At 42.7% G+C, this 11,366-nt stretch overlaps 1 protein-coding gene across 1 annotated transcript in view; it reads left to right on the top strand.

Annotated features, from left to right (window-relative positions):
- Positions 1 to 11,366, top strand: part of HIBCH (3-hydroxyisobutyryl-CoA hydrolase) — a 225,500-nt gene that overhangs the window by 363 nt on the left and 213,771 nt on the right. The window lies entirely within an intron of this gene.

Here is an 11,366-nt window from a genome sequence, read left to right as displayed (position 1 = left end):
GACACTTCTCTGTCCAGGGGTCCAGTGCTCTCTTTACCTGAGCGCGTTCTTCACTGGGCTTTGCGTCAGCTTCATAAAGCGGAAGTAAAGTCCACTTTGTACCTTCAGGTACGCCTATAATAAGACTTACCTGTAAGTACAGTGAATATCTCCTAAACTTGCACTGTTTAGGAGATATTCACACGGGATGCAGCTGGTGACGTCACCGACGCATGCGCTCTGAAGGCATATCGTGCCGTACCTTCATATCACCATGCCGCAGCCCCGGCCATTCATACAGTCTGAGCCCGTGAACCTGGAGGGAAGACTGGGTGAAGATGTAAGTGTTGGGGAGCCGTGACAGTGCTCCAGGGGACGGCTCTGTGTGCAGCTAAATCCGTCATAATGTGCTAGTATGCGGTGTATATTAAAACATTATCACTAAAACTTGCAGGGGGCCAGAATTTTTTTTTCGGGGGCAGTTTACTACAGCTTTAACCAAGAGAAACCAGCTGGGAAACCTTGCAGCTTCACACTGCGCATGCATGAGCTGCACTTTATGAATGGTCCCACAGTCCTCTGGAACCTTTAAAGCGGAGTTCCGGCCTATTTTGCAACTTTAGTGATTCCTAAAGTGCTCACTAGGCTGATCAACAATTGGGCATTTTTTTCGGGGGTCCCTTACCTTATTTTCAGGGCATTTTTGATTGTGCTTCCTCCCTCTGTGGCCGCAGCCACTGACATCACTTCCGCCTTTGCATTGCATCCTGGGAGCTGTTTGTCATCACTCCCAGGAGGCTGGAATCAGGAAGAACTCCCAGAACACTCCCTGGAATCAGGAAGAAGGACACAGCAGATTACACTGCGGCTTCAGATTCCCACATCCAAGATGGCTGCACCCAGACAACGTTTTTAAAAGTAAGATTTTAACTAAAATCCTAAACCGTACACCTTGTAAGTATGAGAATAGCGGTTCTGTAAAGGACGATGGATTAGTATTATAGGGGTATTTTTAGTTAAAAAAGGCCGGAACTCTGCTTTAATGTGTCTCAAAAGGCTGCGGGCAAAAAAATGACTCGAACTGCCCCATCCACACACTCAATGTGGATGAGGGAATCTTCACCGCTGAGCCATTGAATTCTGACTGCAGGGATACTTTCCTGCCATCAGTATACACTGATCAGCACTAGGGATGGGCTCAGGCGTGTTCAGATTGTACCCACCAGGAAGCTGTCACTGCACACCGCCAATCATAGGCAGTGAGGCATTTCCCAACCCCCAGCTGCACATACACACGCTGGCTATGATTGGCTGTGTGCAGTGGCGGCTTTCTGGCTGGTACAATCTGAACACGCCTGAGCCCAACATTGATCAGCACTGCTGGCTATAGCATGCGGTGTTGATCGAGCAGGAAAAACCTGAGTGGTTGTACAGAAGTCCATCAATAGATCGACTTCAGTACAACCAAAATGCCCATCCTTTGATTGAAATTTGGTTGTCCCAGCTGAACGACTGGCTAAATTTCAATCCATGGATGGTCAGCTTTACCTGCTATAGCCAAATTAAGACCGCTATACATGGATGGAATTTGCCATTTCAGCAGGGAGTGGCCGAATTTCGATCCATGTGTGGACTGGGTGGTTGTACAGAAGTCAATCTACTGTATTGATCTACTTCTGTACAAATGCCTGTTGGATTTTTGACACTCGATCAGCACCAGTAGCCGGAAACACTGAACAGTGTATTCTGACGGCAGAGAAGTCTCGAGGAAACCCTCATGCAATTCACATAAGTGTGAACCCATATGAACGCAATATGTTTTTTCATTGAGGTAGTTCAGAAAACTATACCACATTTTGGCCACTAGATGGAGTTGAGGATCATAGGAATTAATCTATTATAGTAATTACAGGGAACATTTGGCCAGCCTGCACAGAAGGGTGTGGTATTCTTCCGGTGACTATGTCAGGACCTGGATCACCTGCTGGTTGCACTGTGGTTCCCAGAGCTGAAGGGTGCAGTTCTGGTGACCACTAGTGAGTGTCTTCCAGCAGATCTCAGTAATTAGGCTACACTTGATGCTAGCTGCTGGGATAGTATACAACCCCTCCCCTGATTTGCATTAGTGCTGTGCCTGTTAGCTATATACCTGCTTGCTGATCCCTGCCTTATCCTGTTACCTGGTATCTCTGCTCCCCTTGTTCCCAGTCATTTCCTGTGTACGTCACCTTCCCTCCATTTGTCCATAGTGTATTATTATCTTACTCAGTCTGATTCCAGTTTCCAAAATACAGCTACACTGAACTAGTCATCCTTGCTGCTGCTGGATACCTGCACTCGGTATACCTTACAGAATGTTTTACATAGACCTCTAGCAGTACATTGATGTTTCCTCCAGCCCCCTAATTCAAGGTCTGTAACTTGGTAGGAACCTGCGGCTGGACTGCTGAAGTCTGTGCAATGAACCCATAATCCATGAATTGACAGTTTTTTTTGATCAAAATGGGTGCATTTATTATTATTTTATTTTTTTAAAGGTGAAGTTAGCCTTTAATGCCATCTGTGTCCCCATTGAAGAGATTTTTCCTCACTTCCTAGTGATTGGGGGGGGGGGGGTCAGTGAGACAGAAAAGTGGGTAAATCTCACTAATGGGGATAGTGAAAGCAAAACAATTTCCAGTACTGTAGGAAATTGGCTTCCTGTCCCAGTGACCCCTTGTCTCTCATTTTTTCAGAGTTGTCCTATGGCTGCGGTCAGAAGCTTCTAGTGTACATGACGCCTAAACCAGCTCAGGGAATGCTACTTACATTGAAAGAGAAGTGTTCCTTTGTGCTGGTGGTGAAATCTTTGTTCCTCTGCACCTGATACTTGAGCTGCTGGGCCTGTCACAGACACTTATCAGAAGTGCTCACTATGCCTGCCTCCTCCCCTCCATTTATAGGACCTGTACTATCACTTACACAATGAAAAATGCTCTTCGAATGGAGGACCGGTGGATGAATGAAAGGTCTGCCTCCTTCGTTCATAGAATGCCTTTCATTACAACAAGCAATAGTATTGCTTTGTTTTAGCCTGGGTATACACTTGTGCATTGCAGACACTGTATGTGATTCGCACAGGAATCGCACCGCATTCCTGTGCACATCGCATGCAATGTCTGTGCAGTGCAATTTGAGCCATACATATGTATGGCTCAAATTGCATCGTATCTGCACCAAAACGATGTAGGACCCTTTTTTTCCCCTGCACCTGAATCGCAGTGCATGGGTTTTCACACACTCACATTGCACTTCGTGATCTATTGCAAGGTGTCGTTAATCTAACATTGACATTCACAGCAGATCGCATTGTTGCCGTGCAATGCAACGTGGGAAACACACAAGTTTTGCTGCGTTTCCCACATCGCATCAGTGTGAACCAGGGCTAAATGGAGCACAGGCAAAGTAATAACGAGCATATCATTAATCTTTGAAGAGTATCTGTGACAGGTCAAGCAGCTAATGTTAACCCCCTCAGCAGCGGAAGATCACAGCTTCGGAGGTATTGGGGGGGGGGGGGTCTATAGATTTTACCGAAAACAACCACCGGCACAAGAGACAATCATCATTCAGTGTGAGTACCGTCCCCTGTGCTGCTATAAAAAAAAAGTACAAAATCAACTTAAGCTTTAATCTTACCTCTCTGCCAGGTGATGATTCCTAACTTTGCTGCAGAATTATCAACATCTGACACTTCAGGTGTGTTGGGTGCCTAGGCCTCCACCACCCACTGTTATTCCACGCACTGTCCCCTAACTTAAACACTTGCCGCCCTCCCATTGTCAAATGACGGCGGTGCAGTGCAGCTCTCATTCTGGGATGACGTAATATGACAACGCCCCAGAACGGCCATCCTCATGCGCCCGCGGGGGCGCCCAGCGCAGGGATTGCGTCTGCGCCATGAATCTAGGACATGGCGTGACCCCGATCTTGGTAAAGAGCCAATGCGCGCCTCTTTACCCATGTAATTGGCTGTGTCCAATCACAGCCGGTCACATGTAAATGTGGAAGTGCCGTTTATCCGCACTCCTCACCTCACACTGTCAGAGTGTGTGGCGAGGAGAGTCGATCAGTGGCTCCTCCTCAAAGGGGTGACCAGGACAGGTAATCGGGGCACTGATCATCAGTGTCCTGATTATAGTAAAGCTCCAGCAGTGCCCATCAGTGACCCCAATTAGTGCCCATTAGTAACTCCACTCAGTGCCCATCCATGCCTGCTCATCAGTGCTGCCCATCTGTGCCCATCAGTGTCACCTACCAGTGCCGCCTATTAGTGGCCATCAGTGCGGCATAATAGTGCCACCTAATCAGTGCCCGTAAGTGCAACCTATCAGTGCCGCTTCATCAGTGCACATCAGCGAAGGAGAAAAATTACTTATTTACAAAGTTTACTGACAGAAACTAAGAAAAAACTTTTTTTTTCAGAATTTTTCCTTTTTTTAGTAAAAAATAAAAAAGCCCAGCATTGATTTAATACCACTAAAAGAAAGCTTTATTTGTGTGAAAAAAATGATAACAATTTAATTTGGGTACAGCATTGCAAGACCGCGCAATTGTCATTCAAAGTGTGACAGTGCTAAAAGCTGAAAATTGGACTAGGCAGGAAGGGGGTGAAAGTGCCCAGTAGGCAAGTGGTTAATACAGGACATGCTAGTGACATGAAGGACAGCAGAAGGAAGCACAGCACACACAGGTGGACTAGGCCTGACACACCCGGAAGTTAGTTGGATGTAGAGGAAGCCACCAAAGTTCTTGAGCGAATTCTGGACTTGCCACCCTCTGGGAGAAGTATTAGGAGTCTTTTGCAGGGAGTTTTATTAGAGACAGAGTCACTTTAATTCTTAGGTACAGTATGTTTTATGAAAACAAAAGAATCCAAATAAAACCAGTCTATGTGTTTTTTTTCTTTTTTAAACATTGAATTAATTGTTTGAGGAGCATGCCAAACATTAAGGTTTTCTGATGCCTTTTGTTGATTCCTCAGTTACCTGTTGCTTTTCCTGTTGCAGTCATGAAAGAGTAATGTTGTGTGTAGTGATCGGTATAAATTATGCACCATCCAAGAAATCGCAAGCATAATAGGCACTGTATATGGGAGCAAATAAAGTGTAGAGTTGGCGCCCTCTACTGGGTATAGAATTTATTTTCTTCAAATGGAAATTTGTGTCTAGATGATTTTCCTTCCATTGAAGTGTATGATTGCAAAGCCCCAAAGAGGCAATTTCTATGTGAGAAGGAATCTGCTTTCGTGTAGATGCAGCAGAAAAGAAAAATTACAATGGGTAATGTTAGTTTCCATTTTCTTGATGCCACATTCATATCTAGCCAACAAAAGTGAACAGCGAGGGAAGGAATGATGGATGAAAGAAAACTTTTCAGTTGCAGACAAAGGGTATGGCAGATAAACTATCATGTCAAAATCAACAAGGTTCTGTTTGAAGTGTTCCATATAAGAGAAGGAGGTTGATTTCCCCTTCTAATGTCCTGAAGGAAATTCTTTCCGAAGTCATAGAATCTTTTGTAGCCTTCTTCTGCTTTCCCATAACTAGTGTGTGCAAAAATTCATCACAAAACCTACAGAGAAAGAGAGTTTTTTTTGCAGATTTCTTCTGCGAATTGGATAACAAAGGGGATCCATAACAGGATCCAGAGAAGGCTGATATCACAAATGTATCTGAACCCTCTAACATTATATAGGGACTCCAATGGGGAGATACAACTACTTTAACCACTTACCGCATATTGACGTATATTTACGTCGGCAGACTTTGCGGGGCTATACTGGGGTGATGCCTCTAGCTAGAGGCATCATCCCGGTACCGTGGTTAACAGCCAACGGTCAGCTTTCCGTCGGTAACGACCGATGCGGCCCGGGAGCCGCTTGATCGTTACCCGGGTGAGCGGGAGGGGACGTTCCCCCCCCCCCCCCCCCGCCGCCTTCGGTGACTTTGCTCGGGGCTCCCGTCCTACCGGGGGCCCGAGCACCCAGCCGGCACGTCCGCCGGCTGGATGGAGTCCCGATCAATGCAGGAAACGGCTTCGATCGGGTCTCCGATGACGTATCACGGAGGGGGTGTCCATGACGTCACTTCTGGGTTACTGTGCTGCAAAAAGCGGCAAATTTAAAAAACGGCTGTATGCAAAAAGGTATTACATGGAAGTGTAGTGGAGGGGTCTAGGGTCTTTTAGACCCTCGATCCCTCCATAAAGAGTACCTGTCACTACATATTGGTGTCACAAGGGATGTTTACATTGCTTGTGACAGCAATAAAAGTGATCAGATTTTTTTTTTAAAAAACCTGTAATAAAGTTAAAAAAAATAAATAAATAGGAAAAAAAAAAAAATGTAGTCGCCCCCGTCACCGTTAGCTCGCGCACAAAAAAAAAACGTATACGGAAGTCGAGCCGCGAATGAAATCACTGTTCAAACCACACATGTGAGGTATTGCCGCGATCGCCAGAGCGTGGGCAATAATTTAAAAAAAAGAGCTACACTCTAACTCTAAACTGGTAACCGTTAAATAAATTTAAAGCGTCGCCTATTGAGATCTCTATTGACTGTAGTTTGTCGCCATCCCACGGGGGGGGGGGGGGGGGGCGCAATTTTAAACCGTAACATGTTGGGTATCTATTTACTCGGCATGACATCATCTTTCACAATATACAAAAAAATGGGCTAACTTTACTGTTTAGTATTTTTTAAATGCAGTGAAATGTGATTTTTCAAAATTTTTCAAAAAAAATGGCGATTTAAAGACCGCTGCGCAAATACCGCGTTACAAAAAATATTGCAATGACCGACATTTTATTCTCCAGAGTCTTTGCTAAAAAAATATATATAATGTTTGGGGGTTCTAAGTAGTTTTCTAGGAAAAAATACTGGTTTTAACTTGTGAACAAAAAGTGTCCGAAATAGGGCTGGGGCTTAAGTGGTTAATTTACCAAATGCTGCAACTATTATAAAGCCAAATATTGATATGTTTCCCAATAGATTACACATGATTTGGAACTGTGCGTGAAACCTTGTTTATTTGCGTACCACCTAAAAAAAACAAAAAAAAAAACGGTATATTTGCCTAGAGGAGCTATTAAACACCCACTTAAAGCGGTAGTAAACTTTGCAAAAAAAATTAAAAATCTTCTCCCTGCTAGGTAATGTCATAATATACTAGTGTGTATTGCATACTAGCACAATATGAAAGACTTACTATGAAAGAAGCCCTCCAGTAGCGCGCTGTTACCACTGACCGGAGTTCACTGGATCTGGCTGTATAAATGGCTGGAGCCGCGATGACATCACTCCCGTCACTCCGTGCACGCGGGAGTCTTTTGCTGCGGCACAGAGCTCTGAAGGAACAGCACAAGTATGCCGTTCCTTCAGAGAGCATACGCTGGTGACGTCACCAGATGCAGCAAACACACTGAATATCTCCTAAATGGTGCACATTAGGAGATATTCCTTGCACATACAGGTAAGCCTTATTGAGTTAAGTTGAGAAAGGCTATCTAAAAGGTAATTCTGCACCGAAATTAAGTGCTCTGCTGCAGCCAGCTCAAGTACCATGAGTGGCACGCATTCCACATTTTAGAAACATGTTGTAGGAGAAATAAACAATTAGGGAATCCAGCTTTAAGAACAGTACGTTCACTATTGTCTTGTGATAGGGGTGGAAACTAACTTCTAAAAAGGAAGTATCACCCTAGCACATGGTAGAAGGCAGGGTGTAAGTAATTTACTAGTGTCTGCTTGTAACTGAAATATCAGATTTGGGTGTACTTGGCCTTGAAGTGAATAAGTGGACAGGCTATAAATATTAAAGTATTTACATTTTTTTTTTAATAATTGTATTGGTATTTTTATTCTTTCTATTAACACAGGAGACTAATATAATATGAAAAAAAGATAAGATTTGTAATTTTTGGATATTGTTCTCTAAGCAAAGTAAAAGAGGGCTTTAAAAAAAAACAAAAAAACAATTATACTCACCTAGATGGCTGTAGCATCGGTTCCAGCTGCAGCTGTTCCCCGCCACCTCCAAGACCGAGAACTGAGCGATCTTTGACCACTGATCGTTCAGTTCTCAGTCTTCAGTGAGCAGAGAGCCGGTGACTGTCGGCGACTCTCTGCTGTGCCCCTCCAGTGCTCATTGGAGTGCTGGGCTGTGGAGGGGGAGGGAGCGGCTGGCTCAGTCTCCCAGTGGCTCACTGAGATGCTGAGCCAGCTGCTGGTCCAGTCATCTGGGTGGATCACGACTGTAAATTCTGGATCTTTCCCCAGCCTGGACCGGCTGAGTGACATAACCTGACAGCATGCTATAGCATAAGCATAGCCAAAATAGCTTTAACTATACTTCTCCTTTTAACATATTCCATCATATATGTACAATCATACATACTAGTACCAGGCAAGTGCTGATAGATAAAGAAAGGTTAAAGCTGTTACTAATAACTTGTTTCATCATATGCGTTCCATTGTTCTGGATTATCATGTTGGTTGACCCCTCATTGTCATTATAGCAACTGAACTTATAACAAATAACAATAAACATAAAACTATGTAACATCGCAACTATGTTTTAGTCTCCTATTTACAGTGTAATGACGTGGGAGTGTGTAAATGAGTTTGGGGAGGGATAAAGGCTAGGGTATGGGTTTAATAAAAGGGGAATACCACGCTAGTGTCCCTAAAAAAAAGCAAGACATTTTTGTTAGCAAGAAGCCAGCACCACAAAGGACAAAATGTGTATACATATAAATAGCAATAAGTGCAGCGCTAATTATTAATAACACCCGTTATTTGATATAAATCAAATCACGAAGGTTGGAAATTCTTAAAGGAAAAACAGTATCAAAATGATCAAACTAGGATATCAGTGATACCTCTTACCTCCATATATATTTTGAATATACATATATAAGTGATAAATTCATAATGAAACAAACGAATAATCTCAGGAAATTGTACGTACACCGCAACCACATTATCGGCAGACCTCTGGTAATAAAAACCAGAACTGCGCTGCTCAGACCTTGATTTGGCTTCAGAATTGAGTCTTCCTGTGTCTTGCAAAATGATGCGGGCGCGTACGGGTCAAGCCTTGCTTTCACTGCAAGGCGTACGTACAACGCGACCACATCATCAGCAAATTTCTGGTAATGAAAACTGGAACTGCGTTGCTCAGACTTAAATTTGGCTTCAGAAGAGATGGCGTCCCAAGCCTCATTATAGAGTATGAGGCACCTGCGCATCTCTTCTCAATAAGGACTTCCTGTATAGACCCGGAACCAGATTAGTCAAGCCTTAATTTGGATGTCAAAGGAATAGCGTCTCAAGCCTCGATGCGAATAGCGAGGCGTATACAAAACACCATTCAGTGGGCAAGAACTTAAATCGAGATGACAGAAATAAACAGAAATAAACTTGTCCAACATAGGGTGAATAAGAATAAGACCGCACAAAGACAACACTCACATATCTGGCAATTATTATTCAAAGTTGTTTGTCCCGATGGGTCATATATTATTAAACAAATAATTAATACAATTCAATATATAAATTAAAAAAAAAATGATAATCAAATAATATAATAAATAAGGCCCTTCTGATAAATGCGTTAATATCCCGCTCAACGTTCATTCCGGACTGTTGAGTGGGATATTAATGCATTTATCAATGGGCCTAATTTATAAAAATCATTTGATTATCTTATTTTTTTAATTGTTCCAGTAAGCCCCCTATTTTGTTGGTGTTGGTGAAATTGTTTACTGTGGTGAATTTTATCATGGGTTTTGGAATCACCCGGTATCCACTTGGATCAAGATTTGAAAATTATGTTTCACATACTCAATTGGACTTTCTTATTTTTATGGACTGCACAATTTTCTGTGTTGATATAGCACATTTCGTTTGTTTTGTGGTATTATTTAGCTCACCTTTTACAATTTCTTAAAGGTTATTTATTTTATTATGAATTTATCACTTATACATGTATATTCAAAATATACTGTATATGGAGGTAAGCAGTATCACTGATATCCTAATTTGATCATTTTGATACTATTTTTTCTTTAAGAATTTCAAACCTTCGTGATTTCATTTATATTTATATATTTTTAATTTTATTTGTTGATCGAGCAGAAGCCAACGGAGGAACTGGTCGGTAGGGGCAGCAGACACTGGATGCTTGGTGAGGTGTATGAATATAGCAGTAACATTGATAACAGTCTAAAGATAGTAAAATACCTCAGTGCAATCACTATGGTGTGAGTGTAGTCATACCAAAATTGTTCAATGACAAATATATATATGAATATAAATGTGCAATTGCCTCAAACAAGATGTGTATCTGATTATACACCCAGATACTGCTGCATACACTCTGTGTGTTCCCACATGTGACAAGCAAATAATATATTAAATGTTGCTGCGCAGTATTAGATAAAATAAACAATTAATAAACAAATCATATATCCAAAAAACAAAACCAAAATCAACTGTGCAAGTCCATAATAATTATGGAATAAAAGTCCTTCAATTATCAATGTGTGTGTTCATTATTTCTTCCAATTGTGCCATAAATATTGTATTCTTTCTGCAACGTTTTTTGTGAATCACTCCAACTTGTGCAAAAACCATCACCAACATTCCAGTACTCTCACCTTGTGGCTTTACCCAATTAAAATCAGGTCTCATGCACTTGTGTTTTTTCCCTCTGCTGTTTGCAGATGTCATTCAATTCACCTCCATCCACAGGAATCCTTCAGTGGTTATATGTAGGTATTTAAAAAAAGGATATATATATAGTGCTCTCTATTTAAAGTATAACTAAAGGCAAAACTTTTTTTTTTCTTTTAGTCAGAAAGGCTGGCAACTCAGCGTGCTCTTGAATAAGGCTCCTTTCACACGGTGCGGACCGTTCTCTGCTCAGCGGGGATCGATCCGCCAATCCCCGCTGAGCAGGCGGATGACAGCTCAGTCTCCGCACTGTGTGCGGAGAGGTAGGTGTCAGAGCCCTGCTGCTCTATATGGGGGAATCGGATGAGAGCGGACTGCCTGTCTGCTCTCATCCAATCCCATCCGATCCCCTGAATGGATGGAAAATAGCGTTTCCATCCGTCCGGATTTCATGGACAGGATCGGATGCGGATGGCAGCCGGTGTCAGCGGAGGTGTCTCCGCTGACATCTGCTGCCCCATAGGGATGCATGGAGGATCCGATCAGATCCACCTAAAAAGCTGACAGGTGGATCTGATTGGATCGTTCGTGTGAAAGGGGCCTAAAAGTACTTTATTTGCTACATAGGTACAAAGTACGTTCTGACGCATTTTGGCTATGAAGCCTTCATTAA

The sequence above is a fragment of the Pelophylax lessonae genome (genome assembly GCF_965119305.1).
Source record: "Pelophylax lessonae genome assembly, chromosome: 6".
Classification (NCBI taxonomy): domain Eukaryota; kingdom Metazoa; phylum Chordata; class Amphibia; order Anura; family Ranidae; genus Pelophylax; species Pelophylax lessonae.
This window is presented reverse-complemented; position numbering and strand designations above follow the sequence as displayed.